Source organism: Ursus arctos, unplaced genomic scaffold (assembly GCF_023065955.2).
Source record: "Ursus arctos isolate Adak ecotype North America unplaced genomic scaffold, UrsArc2.0 scaffold_2, whole genome shotgun sequence".
Lineage (NCBI taxonomy): Eukaryota > Metazoa > Chordata > Mammalia > Carnivora > Ursidae > Ursus > Ursus arctos.
In genome coordinates, this window is record NW_026622874.1 from 56,243,124 (window position 1) to 56,258,259 (window position 15,136).

At 37.2% G+C, this 15,136-nt stretch overlaps 1 protein-coding gene across 1 annotated transcript in view; it reads left to right on the forward strand.

Annotated features, from left to right (window-relative positions):
• MIA3 (MIA SH3 domain ER export factor 3) overlaps window positions 1-15,136 on the forward strand; it is a 79,100-nt gene that overhangs the window by 8,740 nt on the left and 55,224 nt on the right. The gene's annotated exons all lie outside the window — the stretch shown is intronic.

The window sequence follows — 15,136 nt, forward strand, 5'->3', positions numbered from 1 at the left end:
ATGATAAACAAACAAACAAACTGTAAAGCAAAGTCACTTGGATCTCTAGGGACTCTTTTTTTTCCGGTTGATGTTATAATCTTTTAGCTGATGAGAGAAACTACCAAATACAGACTATAGAATATTTATAAACATGGGTGGATTTTTCTTAAAGATTTTATTTTTAAGTCAACTCTACATCCAATGTGGAGCTCAAACTCACAACCTCAAGATCAAGAGTCACATACTCCACCCATTGAGCCAGCCAGGTGCCCCAAACATGGGTGCTTTTTAACCGATCAGATTTTAACAAAAGTCCTAAGCAGTGCATCTCAACTAGGAGGGTGGTACCATTCTCACCAAGGGGAGCTTGGGAGTGCATGGGGGCAATTTTTATTCTGTTGCCAAGACTAAAAATGCTACTGAAATTTCATGGCTAGAACCAAGGTTGTTGTATATCCTGCAACTGGTTGGACTGTCCCACCTAAAATGCCAATAGAGTCTAGCAAGAAACATTGCCTAAACTAGTATCATGCTCATCCCTTATTTATCCATAATTGTGTTTTTCTACAATTTAACATGAAGAGATAAGGGCTCTTGTGCAGTCTCATTGTTATATTATCCATATAAATGTCATTCTTGGTTTCTTTATGTTTGTCAAGAACGGTTAACGTGTTTAAGATAATTATAAGAAATAAATAATAAAGGGGCACCTGGATGGCTCAAGTCGGACTCATGATTTTGGCTCAAATCATGATCTCATGGCTTGTGAGATCCAGCTCCATACTCAGTGGGGAGTCTGCTTGAGATTCTCTCTCTCCCTCTCCCCCCACTCATGTTCTTTCTCTCTCTCTCTCAAATAAATAAATCTTTTTAAAAAATAAATGATAAAAAGCATGACTAGTGTAGGAGCTCGATGATGATCATAGTTTATGCTTTTCATTAAAGATTTCAGATTCATCTGAAGAAGCAATGAAATTCTTAGATATTCCAACAAAAATCTCAACCTCTGCAAACAAATAAAATATTGGGGGATTTGAGATAACCACCATCATTCTTTCTCTTTCTGCGGAAGTTCCAAAAGAGCTTGGTCAATAATATTTTATATCTTGTAACGGAATTTTAAGCTTTGCTTTTAAGTTATATGCAAAATTATGTACAATTATATGCTATGGATCTAATGTTAATTTTTAATCCCTGCTTTCTAGATATGTCTGTCTTTAAATGTACCTAGTCTGAATTGAGATGTGCTGTAAGTATAAAATAGCAGATTTCAAAGATTTCATATGAAATAAAAATGTAAAATGTCTCAATTTTTATATTGATTACAAATTAAAATGATAATCATTTAGATATACTGGTTTAAATGAAATGTATTATTAAAATTGATTTCATCTGTTTTGCTTTGCCTTTCTTTTTTTTTTTTTTTTAAAGATTTTATTTATTCGACAGAGATAGAGACAGCCAGCGAGAGAGGGAACACAAGTAGGGGGAGTGGGAGAGGAAGAAGCAGGCTCATAGCGGAGGAGCCTGATGTGGGGCTCGATCCCATAACGCCGGGATCACGCCCTGAGCCGAAGGCAGACGCTTAACCGCTGTGCCACCCAGGCACCCCTGCTTTGCCTTTCTAATGTGACTTATAGAAATTTTAAATTATAGTTGTAGCTGGCATCATATTGCTACTGGACAGCATATTCTAGAGAATTCATGAGACATAAGGGAAATATCAGATTATGTTTAGATTCTCTATTTAGTCACCCTGGTTTAATGTCAGTTGTTCATCCTTTTATGTATTCCATACCATTTCATATCCTGTGTAGATTTAAATGGAATGAGCTTTCATAATTGCAGGCAACTCTTACCCCTTCTGTATGCAATTGCACAGTATTCACACTTGAATAGTCTTCATAATGGTATTTATGTTCCTGTCCCTAATTTTATACTGCATGTATTATTTAAAATGCTGACAATTCAGGAGGTTTGCTTTGTCTTAATGTGTGATCTGTAACAGGTCTGCTGGGATTGTATGTTATCCCAAAGAATGTATTTTCTCCCTCTCAGTTTTTAAGGTCTCCTCCAGGAGGCGCTTTTGACCTGCCAAGCACAGCTTGGGAGGCCTACCTGCCCTGCTGATTTTTACCAAGAAGTGGAGTTTCTAGGGAAGGCAGTATCAAAAAAGGTCTCCTTTGTGACTGTCATTGATTTACGGAGACTCTTGTTGTACCATTAACCATCTCTGTTGGCTGAGAACCAGATAGGTTGCTGTTTAATTATTTAAACAACAACAAGGGGCCACCTTTTCATATATTATCTCATTTGCTTCTTAAAGAAACACTATGGGTTTAACATCAGCCCCAGTTTTTTAGGTGAAGAATCTAAGACTCAGAAAAATTGATGACTTACCTAGGGTCACACGATTGGACCTCTCTTACCTAGGTTAGAACTTTTGTAAATTTGTTTTTGTTAAGATTTTATGTATTTATTCGACAGAGATAGAGACAGCCAGCGAGAGAGGGAACACAAGCAGGGGGAGTGGGAGAGGAAGAAGCAGGCTCACAGAGGAGGAGCCTGATGTGAGGCTCGATCCCACAACGCCGGGATCACGCCCTGAGCCGAAGGCAGACGCTTAACCACTGTGCCACCCAGGCGCCCCTAGGTTAGAACTTTTGATTACTTCCCTTGCATCTGCTGTTGCCTTAGCAAGGAAGTAATTCATATCTGAAAACTAAATGGACAAAGCCAAACAGTCTACATGGTAGAAATGGGTTGTATAGGCCCCACCCTGGAATCTATTCTATATGTGTTTCAAAACATCAAATATTTGACTTCTGTGGAAATGGTGCCAGGGTAAATTAGGCAGAACCGGAAACAGGAACTTATAAGTCTATATACTAGTGGCGATTTCAGATGTTTGAGTTTCTCTCTTCATACAATAGAAAGCAGGATAATATTTGTCGGGACTAGACAAATAGTACATGCTGATAGATATAATTGGCTTGTATATGACTCACTCCCGGTATAACATACCCTTTGACATGACTGACATGGCTTTTGATTGTGGGGAAGAATTAAACCCTACTGGCCATGCCCAACACAGAACTCTATCCTCCTTGGCTTTCAGAACAGGATATTTGAAAGGGGGGGTAATCAGAAGGGGGAATGAAGCATGAGAGACTATGGACTATGAGAAACAAACTGAGGGCCTCAGAGGGGAGGGGGGTTGGGGAATGGGATAGGCTGGTGATGGGTAGTAAGGAGGGCACGAATTGCATGGTGCATTGGGTGTTATATGCAACTAATGAATCATCGAACTTTACATCAGAAACCGGGGATCTACTGTATGGTGACTAACATAATAAAAAAACATTAAAAAAAAATGAACAGGATATTTGCTTAAATTCTACTTCAGTTATATGATCACTTTATTTAAAGTATGGTAGCTTTCTGTTTCTTAACTCTATTAAGTCTAAATTCTTGTGCTTGATTTTCAAGGGCTTGTTTAATCTGACCTCCTCTAGCTGCCTGAATTTATCTTCCACTACTCTTTACTAGGATCATTTCACTCTGGTCGATTAGATCCCCTTACTGTCCTTTAAACATTCTGCTTTCTTTTCTCTTATGTCACTTTCTTCACATGCCCTTTCCTTTTCTCTTACCTACTCACCAAGACCTAACTCAAATTCCACCACTATCATTTACGATCCTCCTTCTTTTAATTCTTTGGTGCTTAGAATTTGTACCTGTTTTGAATGTGAAAATGTGTTTTCATCTTAGCACTTATTATGTGGCTGGGTTCTGTGTCTGCCTCCCATCCCCCACCCCATACTTAAAAAGAAAAGTGACTGGCATTAACAAGAGAGATTTGTTTATCTTTTAGGAGTTTCCACTCTGAAGCATATAATAGGATCCAGAGTCCTCCTGCACCCTTGAGGGTAGGAGACAAGATTGGGCCTCCTTGGGCACAGGTATAACAAGTGGACCTATCTTCTAGACACTGACCACAATGGGTGACACTGGACACAAAAGAAGTCAGAAATCTGGGAAGAGAGAATATCTCAGGGTGCCCAGAGGGAAATGATACTGTGCAGGCTGACCTGACAGAGTAAAACAAAAATGTTTGTTGCTCTTCTAACTCACTATATTGTAACCAATCATGGTGTTTTCATGTTTAACTAAGATCTTTACTAGGATTTACCTGGTTTATGACTCTACAGTTACCTTTAAGGATAACCATATTTTATCTCTTTCTTTCAATTATTACAAAGTACTTTTTCCATATAATTTTTTGACAACTTTATTGAGATATAAATGCTATTTCAAAATAAATAAATAAATTGTATGTAAGTATTTAAATTATATAGTTTTCTATGGTGACATAATATAATAAAAAATTTTAAAAATAATAAATTATATAGTTTTCTGAGCTCTGACATATGCATATACACCTGAGACCATCATCCTCAAATTTCTTTGTGTTCCTTGCCATGCTGTCCTGTTACCAAGCAATAATTATCATTATAGATTAGTTTGAATTTTCTAGTATTTTATGTAAAAGGAATTATAAGTATGTATTTTTTTTGGTGTGGTTTATTTCACTCAGAATCTCCTTGCCATTGCTATTATCAATAGCTCCTTATTATTTTTTTTTTAAGATTTTATTTATTTAGAGAGAGAGCATGGGTGCAAGGGAGGGGGGGTGGTCAGAGGGAAAGGGAGAATCCCAAGCAGACTCCTCACTGAGCATGGAGCCTGACATCGGGCTGGATTGCAGAACCCTGAGATCATGACCTGAGCCAAAATCAGGAGTTGACTGCTTAATTGACTGAGCCACCCAGGCACCCCAATAGCTCCTTATTGATGAACAATATTCCAAAATTTAATACCTATGTATCTGTCGATGGACATCTGGGTTTTTGGTTTGTTTGTTTTTACTCTTACAAATGAAGCTATTATGAACATTTGTTAACAAGTCTTAGTGGGGAAATAACTTTTATTCCTCTTGAGTAAATACCCAGGAGTGAAAAAAACTGGGCTCATATGGTAGATAATGGTTTAATTTTTAAAGAAACTTCCCGATTGACAATTATAACCAGCAGTGTCATGAGAAATCCAATTGTCCTCATCTTTGTCAACACTTGTATGATTAATCCATCCATTTTAGTAATTCTAGTGGATATGCAATGATATTCATTGTGGTTTTGATTGGCATTTTCCTAATGATTAATGATGTTGAATATCTTTTCATATACATGTTTTCCATGTGTGTATCTTCTAAAGTGAAGTGTTTATTTAAATCTTTTGCCCACTTTTTTGAAATTGGGTTGTCTTCTTATTTATAAGTTTTAAGAGTATGTATATATCTAGGTTTAATTCTTTCGGATGTATGTTTTGCAAAATTTTCTCCTAGTCTGCAGCTTACCTTTCCATTTTCATAACAGTGAATATAAAAGTGAGAGCAAAAGTTTTTGTTTTGATGAAATCGAATTTATTGATTTATTTTTTTTTAGAGTTTATGTTTTTTATGTGTATTTAGAAATTTGCCAAACCCAAGGTCAAGAACATAGGAAACATGGGAACATAGGAAAACTTTGTTTTCTTCTAGAAGTTTTATAGCTTTAGTCTTACATTTAGGTCTATGATGTATTACCTGTCGATTTTTGTATGTTATATGGTAAGGGTTCAGATGAATGGACTTTGTCTATTTCATCCTAGTTGTATCATTTATTATCATAAAGTTGTTCATAATATTCCCTTGATATTTATTTATTTATTTATTTATTTATTTATTTATTTATTTATTTATAAGACAGAGAGTGGGAGGGAGGCAGAAGCAGAGGGAGAAGCAGGCTCCCCACGGAGCAGGGAGCCTGATGTGGGGCTCTATCCCAGGACGCTGGAATCATGACCTGAGGAGAAGGCAGATGCTTAACCAACTGAACCACCCAGGTGCCCCTCCCTTGATATTCTTTTAATGTCTGTAGTATCTACAGGGATGTCCTCTATCATTTCTGGTATTGATAATTACTGTCATCTCTTTTTTTTTTTTTTCTTCCTACTCAGTCTGACTAGAGATTTATAAGTTTTATTTAGATTCAGAGAATAAACTTTTGATTTAATTGATTTTCTCTATTTTCTTTTTGTTTTCTATTTTTTTGATTCCTGATCTTATCTTTATTATTTCCTTTCTTCTGCTTGGGTTTTAATTTGCTCTTCTTTTTCTAGTTTCTTAAGGTAGAAGCTGAAGTTGTTGATTAGAAACTTTTCTGATTTCCTAATGTAGACATTCAGACTATAAGTTTCCCTCTAAAGAACTTTCATGGTATCCCACAAATTTTGACATGTTGTGTTTTCACTTTCATTCACTGTGAAATACTTCCTAATTTCCCATTTGATTTCTTCTTTGGCTCACGGGTTATTTAAAAGTTTGTTACTTAGGGGTGCCTGGGTGGCTCAGTTAGTTAAGTGTCTGACTCTTGATTTTGGCTCGTGTCTTGGGATCAAGCCTCGCGTTGGGCTTTGCACTCAGTGCAGAGTCTGCTTGTCCCTCTCCCTCCCCCTGCTTGCACTCTCCCTCTCTCTCTCAAATAAATAAATAAAATCTTAAAAAAAAATAAATAAAATTTGTTACTTAATTTCCAAAATTTGGAGTTGTTCCAGGTATTTTTTTGTTGTGGTTATTGATTTCTAATGTAATTCCATGTGGTCAGAAAACATACTTCACCTGTTTTGAAATTTTTTAAATGTATTGTTTTATGTTTCATGATCATGGTAAATAGCAAAAAAGAATGTATATCCTGCTGTTGTTGGGTGGAGTGTTCTATAGACATCAGTTAAGTCAAGTCAACTGATGGCATTTAAGTCTTCTATAACCTTATTGAGTTTCCATGTGCTTGTTCTATCAATCATTGAGAAAGGGATATTGAAGTTTCTAACTATAATTGTGAATTTGTGCAGTACTCCCATCTGTTTTTGCTTCCTCTATTTTGAAGATTTTCTATTAGGTATATAAACATTTAAAATTGTTATATTCTTTTGATCAATTGATTTATTTAATATGAAATATTTTCCTTTACCCTTGGTAAATATTCTTTGCTGTGAAATCTACTTTCTCTGGAAACAAAACAAATAAAGGGGAAGAAGAGAAGTGCCTATTTAAAGGGGGGGAGGAAGAGATAGAGAAATCAAGAAACAGAGCCTTAATTATAGAGAACAAACTGATGGTTTTGGAGGGGATGGGTTAAAAGATGATGGGGATTAAGGAGTGCACTTGTGATGAGCACCAGATGATGTATGGAATTGTTGAATCACTGCATTGTACACTTGAATTAAAATAAAAACTTAAAAAAAAGAAATCTACCTTGTCTGATATTAATATGACTATTCCAGCTTCCTTTTGATTAGTGTTAGCTTGGTTTATCTTTTTTATTTAAAGTGTGTTTTCTTGTAGGAAGCATATAGTTGAGTTTTGCTTTTTTATTTTTTTAAAGATTTATTTATTTTTGAGAGAGCAGGGAGGAGCAGAGGGTGAGGGGGAGAGAGAGAATGTCACGCAAACTCCCCTCTGAGCACAGAGCCCAATAGGGGGCTCAGTCTCACGACCCTGAGATCATGACCTAAGTCAAAATCAAGAGTCGAGGGGCGCCTGGGTGCCTCAGTCATTGAGCATCTGCCCTTGGCTCAGGTCATGATCCCAGTATCTTGGGATCGACCCCACGTCGGGCTGCCTGCCTAGCGAGGAGCCTGCTTCTCCCTCTCCAGGTCCCCCCTGCTTGTGTTCCCTCTCTTGCTGTCTCTCTCTGTCAAATAAATAAACAAGATCTAAAAAAAAAAAATCAAGAGTCAGATGCTTAACTGCCTGAGCCAACCGGATACCCCAAGTTTTGCCTTTTTAAAATTGAATCTGAAAATCTATGCTTTTTAAAGAAATTTTTAGACCATTTACATTTAATGTCATTAATGATACAATTAGGTTTAAATTTGTGGTCTTAACGTTTTTCTTCCTGTTTGTATCTTCTGTTCTATGTTCCCCCTTTTCTCTTTTTCATCTCCCTTTGGATTAATTAAGCATGTGTTATCTCCTCTGTTGACTTACTAGCTCTAACTCTGTGATTTTGTTGTTTGTATTGCTATAGCGCCTTTAGCTTATACACTCCTTTAGCTTGTGACAGTATACCTTCATGTGATATTTTATCGTTTTTGTTATAGCTTTAGGTCTTTACAACAGTATACTTCTATTCTCCTCTTCTGCTTTTATGCAATTGTGGTCTTACATTTTACCTGTACATATGTTATGAACCTCACAATATGTTATTAATTGCTTTAAATGGTTAATTATCTTTTAAAGAGATTTTTTAAATAAGAAAAAAGTATTTTACATTATTTTATGTGCTTTAGATATATATTTCATATTTGCCCACATATGTACACTTCTTATATTCTTCTTTTGTTAGATTCAAATTTCCATCCAGTAATTTCTTTCTGCCTAAAGAGCGTCAACATTTCATACAGCATAGATATGGTAGTAATGAATTCCTTTAGCTTTTGTGTCTGAAAATACATTCCAACATCTTTTCGCTTTGTTTAGCGTATTTAGAAATTTCCTTTTTCTGATGGGAATCTTTTTTTTTTTTTTTTTGTAATAGTGTTACTGACGTATAATTCACATAACTAAACTATTCATACATTTGAAATGTATAATTCAATGGTTTTTCATATGTTCACAAAGTTCTGCATTACCACAATCAATTTTAGAACATTTTTATCACCCCCAGAGAGAAATCCTGTACTCTTTATCTGTCTCCGTCTAAAACTCCTATCTCTTTAAGCCCTAGACAACCAATAATCTATTTTCTGTCTCTATAGATTTAAATATTCTGGTCATTTCATATAAATGGAGCCATATGATATACGGTCTTTTGTAGCTGGCTTTTTCACTCAGCACAATGTTTTCAAGGGACGTTTCTGTTTTAGCATATATCAATATTCCATTTCTTTTTTATTGTTGTATTGATATATTACATTTTATTTATTAATTAACTTGATGGACATTTGGGTTGTTTACAGTTTGGGCTATTATGAGTAATGATGCTATGCATATTTGTATATAAAGTTTTGTGTGGATATATGTTCTTTTTTAGATTTTACTCATTTGAGAGAGAGGGAGTGAGAGAGAGACCATGCACACAAGCCAGGAGAGGGGCAGAAAAGCAAACTCCCTGTTGAGCAGGGAGCCCAATGTGGGACTCATCCCAGGACTCCAAGATCATGACCTGAGTCGAAGGGCGACATTTAACTGACCGAGCCACTCAGGCACCCAGATATATGTTTTTATTTCTATTGGTTATTCACCTAGGAGTGGTATTAATTGGTTATATGTTAACTCTATGTTTAACCTCTTGAGGAATTGCCAAGTTATTTTCCAAGGTGGCTGTACATTTTTACACTCCTGGCCATTGTATATTTTCTCTGGAGTAATGTCCATTCAAATACTTTGCCTTGGATTTAAAAAAAAAATAGGTTACATGTCTTTTTATTATTGAATTTTAAGAGTTCTTCATATATTCTAGGTACAAATCCCTTTTCATATGAATGGCAGATATTTTCCTCTTCTGTGTGGTTATCTTTTTTTTTTTTTTTAAAGATTTTATTTATTTATTTGACACAGATAGAGACAGCCAGTGAGAGAGGGAACACAAGCAGGGTAAGTGGGAGAGGAAGAAGCAGGCTCATAGCAGAGGAGCCTGATGTGGGGCTCGATCCCATAACGCCAGGATCACGCCCTGAGCCGAAGGCAGACGCTTAACCGCTGTGCCACCCAGGTGCCCCTGTGTGGTTATCTTTTAACTCTTTTGATCATATCCTTTGAAACACAGAAGTTTTGAGTTTAATAAAATCTAATTTATCTATTTTTTCTTTGCTGTGCTTTTGATGTCATATCTAAGAAATCATTGCCTACTCCAAGATTTCTCCCTATGTTTTCTTCTATGATTTTTATAGTTTTAGCTCTTACATTTAGGTCTATGATCCTTTTTGAAATAATTTCTGTTTGTGGTGTAAGGTAGGGTTCAGTTTCATTCTTTTGCCTATGGATACCCAGGTGTCCCAGCATCATGTGTTGAAAAGACTTCACCTCATCTTTGAAAAATATTTTCACTTGGTATATAACTCCAGAGTGTCATTTTTTCACCAGCACTTTAAATATGTGAAACAACTGTTGTTTTTTGTTTTTTTTGTTTGTTTGTTTTTTTGCTTCCATTTTCTATGAGAAGTCCTGTGTCATTTTATCTTTGCTCCTCTGTACATAGTGTGTCTGTTTTCTCTAAATGAATTTCATTATTTCTCACTATCACTGGTTTTAAGCAATTTAATACGCCTTGGTGTTGTTTTCTTCATGTTTCTTTTGCTTGCGATTTGTGGAGCTTCTCTGTGAGTTTTCAGCAAATCTGGAACGCTTTTTATTATTTCTTCGAACATATTTTCTGTCTCCCCCCTCCTTCAGGGACCCCATTTACACATATATTGAACTGAAGTATGCACATTGATGCCCTATTCATTTCTTTCAGTCTCTTTTCTCTCCATTTCTTTTTAGAAAGTTTATATTGCCATGTCTTCAGGTTCAGTAATGTTTTCTTCTGCAGTATCTAATCTGCTATTAATCCTATCCATTGTATTTTTCATCTCAACCATTCTTTTGTTCACCTAAGTTTTATCTGGATCATTTTTATATTCTCTATGTTTCTACTTTGCATGTTATGCTTTTCTATGGCATCTCTAGTTTAGGGAATAGAACTGTGTTAATGTCCTTGTGTAATAATTCTTTCATCTGTGTCATATATCAAAGTTTCTGTTGACTGATTTTTCTTTTCATTATGGGTTGTATTTTCCTGCTTCTTTGCATGCCTCATAATTTTTTATTGGATTCCAGACATTGTGAATTTACCTTTTTCAGTACTCAGTTTAAATATTCTACAGCTTTATTCTTGAATGCAGTTAATTTACTTGGAAACATTTTGGTATTTTTTTTTCTTTTTAAAACTTTATTTTAGAGAGAGAGACAGTGTGTGTGTGTGTGTGTGTGTGTGTGTGTGTGTGTGAGTGAGGAAATGAGCAGGGGTAGTGGGAGAGGGTGAGGAAGAGAAGCAGACTTCTTACTGAATGTGGAGCCTGATGTGGGGCTGGATTTCACAACCCTGAGATAATGACCCTAGCCAAAACCAAGAATCAGACACTTAACCGACTGAGCCCCCTAGGTGCTACAAACATTTTGATATTTTCAAGGCTTGTTTTAAGGCGTTGTTAGAGTAGCTTTCAATCTTAAGCTGACATTTTTCCCTTTGCTGCGCAATCTACCCGATGCCCTGTTTATTATAGATTTTCCACTCTGGCTGGTGGGAGCACAACCTATTCTTTACTCCAACAAGAGTTCTTCCTACCCTCTCTGGTGGTTCTTCCACTGGCCTTAGGTAGTTCTTTACACACGGGTGCTTATCATTGTTCAGTTGAAGACTTGACAGAACCCTCTGCAGATCTTTGGAGCTCTGTCTCTGTCTGTGCAGTTGTCTTTTCCATGCAGCTCTCTTCTCTCCTGTACTCTTCCCTGCAAATTCTAGTTGCCTTGACCTCCCCAAACTTTCAAATCTGTCTCCTCAACTCAAGGAAATCACCTGTTTGAGTGTTCCTTCTCTGGCTGTGGCCTGGAAACTTCATCCAGAGAGTAAGCTGAGGCAATCATAGCACTCCCCTCATCTGTTCCACTTTTCTTAGGGATCACTGCCCTCCACTGCTTGTTGTCCAATGTCTAAAAACTATTGTTTCATATATTTTGTCCAATTTTTTCATATGTTTAACATAGGAGGGTAAATCTGGCCCCTGTTACTCCATCTCACCTGGAAGCCATAGTCCTCAATAAATATTTTACACCATTCTCTGAACACTGAGTGGTTTCGTCATTGGCAGTAGACTGTGTTCTTTCTGGTAACTTCATTCAGTATTAGGCCTTCTAGAAGTTCCTGGGCAGGCATCATGGGAGGTTTACAATTATTTGTTATTATTCTGTCTCCTCTTTGTTTCAAATATATTTGTCTTGTCTTCTCAGGCAGACTGCAAATTCTTTAAGATCAGAAAACCTCCAAATCTTATTTTTATGCCCCCCAACCAGACATATTTATTTTATTTTTTTAATTTTTAAAAAAGATTTTATTTATTTGACACAGAGAGAGAGACAGCCAGCGAGAGAGGGAACACAAGCAGGGGGAGTGGGAGAGGAAGAAGCAGACTCCCAGCGGAGCAGGGAGCCCGATGCAGGGCTCGATACAGGACCCTGGGATCATGCCCTGAGCCGAAGGCAGACACTTAAGGACTGAGCCACCCAGGCGCCCCATAGACATGTTTATTTTTTAACTCTTACTCAACCTATTACTCAGTGAAAATTCCATTTGAGGTGTTAACAAATAATATACTTGGGATTTGAATTTATGTTAAGCATCAGGACCACATACTCAAATTCTATTAAAAATGAACGCTGATTCATCCACTAGAATTATATACATACACTGGCAGAAAGAACCACCCTCATTGTGGTCAGCTGAGAATTTTTTTCTGTCCACTGAACTTGTTAATATCGCTTTAAGGCGATCATCATCATAAGAAATGCAGATAAATGAAAACCCTGGAAAATCAACAAACTAAACAGCCATTCTTCAGCAACTGAGAGCTCTCATCCTTCATATAAAAGCATATCTGAATATTAGTCAAAGTAAATATTAGTAAAGTAATACTGAATTAGATCATTTTGGATTTTGCCTTTTCAACCAATGAATTGTCATTAATTAATTCTACTCTAAATAGAAATAAGAAAAAGTAGAATTACCTTTATCTGCTTTATCTATTCCGGTAATACGTAGGAAAAAAAATACACTGTAATTTCATTCACTCTCTCCATAACAAATATGCCCTCAATCAACAATAAATGTATTCTAGATTCTGTTCCAGGTGTTGAGGATGCTGCTGAGGGGAAGACACAAAATGCCTTGTTCTTATGGCATATTTCCTTCTGGCACTATTTACATATGGAGGCTCCATGTAGGTTAATGGTATATTTATAATATGTGAGTTATCATGGGTTCATCCAACAAATCATTTGTTGAGTCCCTCATACATTCCAGACACTTTTCTAGGCATTTAGATTATAGCAGTGAACAAAATAAATTCCTTGCTCCCCTGGAACTTATATTTGGGGTTGGGGAGTCAGTCAGATAGATAAATGTAAGGCTGCTGGAAATGCCTAAAGAAAAACAAAGCTGGATGGTGAACTAGATATTCATGGAAGGAGCTCTATTTTATGTAGAGTGATAAAGAAAGGCCTTTCGTTAAACTAGAAATGGTGTTGCTACAGACACCTGATGAAGTGAGGGAACTAGTCAGGTGGACTGTTTGGGGGAACTGTTCCAGGCTGATGAATTGCCAGTGCAAATGCTCTGATGCAAGACTGGGGCTTGGTGAGTTTGAGTACAACCAGCAGAGCAAAAGGAGAGAAGTGGGGGTAAACGGGATGGGCGAGGTCAGATCAAATAAGACAGTGTAGTCCTTCATAAAGACAGTGTAGTCCATGCATTTTACTTGGAAGTGGAAAGCTGTAGTAAGGTTTGCAGAGGAGAGACATGACCAAATTAATGTCATGAAATGATCACTCTGGTTGCTCTTGACACAGTAGACCTCAGGGAGGCAAAGGCAGGACAGTAGGAAGACTATCGTAACCTTCTAGGTGAGAGATGATGGTGGCTTGGCCATATGGTGTTCACAGAGGAGATGGTGAGAGAGGTCGGATTCTGGATGTGTTTCCAATGCTTGTGCTGAGTGAAAAAGCCAGATAAAAAAAGAAGACATACTCTATGATTCCACTTTATCAAATTCCAGAAATTCTGAATCTATAGCAACAGAAGGTTGAAGATCGGCAGGAAGGAGGGAAGGATTACAAAGGAACATGAGGACTCTTTTATCAGTGATGGGTATAGTTAATTATCTTGATTATAGTGATGGTCTCATGGGTCAAAACTTATCAAACCGTACACTTTAAATGTGTGCAGTTTATTATATGCCAGTTATTATATGCAGTTTATTATATGTAATATGCCAATTAACTTCCAATAAAGCTATTAAAATAAAGAGAGCCCAGGATTGTCTGATGGATTGGATTTGGGTGTGCGAGAAAGAGTTGTCAGGAATTAAGTTTTTTTTTGTTTTTTTTTAAAAGATTTTATTTGTTTATTTGTCAGAGAGAGTGGGAGAGAGAGAGAGAGATTCAGGCACAGGAAGAAGCAGGCTCCCCACTGAGCAAGGAGCCGATATGGGACTCGATCCCAGGACGCTGGGATCATGACCTGAGCTGAAGGCAGACATTTAACCTACTGAGCCACCCAGGCGTCCCAGGAATTAAGTTTTTGACTTGAGCTCCTGGAGGATGGGAATGAAAATGGCATTTATTGAGCTATAGAAAGACTGACAAGTGTAAAGTGCTCCAACCACCGCCAGAACAATGCGGCCACTCTCCTCTGGGCTGATCTGTGGGCTTGGGGCCTGCCTTCTTTTCTTTTTTCTTTTCTTTCTCTCTTCGCACATATAAATAATTCAGTGATACTGTCATTTAAACAAGATTTTGCTTCCCCTAGTCAGAAAGAAAGTACAAAAATTGCATGTTGCTTGATGGAGGCTTTACAGAGTTGTGATTAAAAGGGAGGATAGGGGCGCCTGGGTGGCACAGCGGTTAAGCGTCTGCCTTTGGCTCAGGGCGTGATCCTGGCGTTATGGGATCGAGCCCCACATCAGGCTCCTCCGCTATGAGCCTGCTTCTTCCTCTCCCACTCCCCCTGCTTGTGCTCCCTCTCTCGCTGGCTGTCTCTATCCTGTCAAATAAATAAATAAAAATCTTAAAAAAATAAAAGGGAGGATATTCCCTGGGTTTGAATCTGAGCTCTACCTTTCACTAGAAGTGTGAATGCACCAATTTACTCATCTCAAAAATGAAGATAGTAATAGCATCCTCTATTGTGAAGATTCAAGGAACGGATACATTTAAAGACCTTAGAATAACACCTGGGCCTAAAGAAAGAACTCAGTACAAGTTAGTTGCAATTAATTAGCCTTTCCCTATCTTATATTT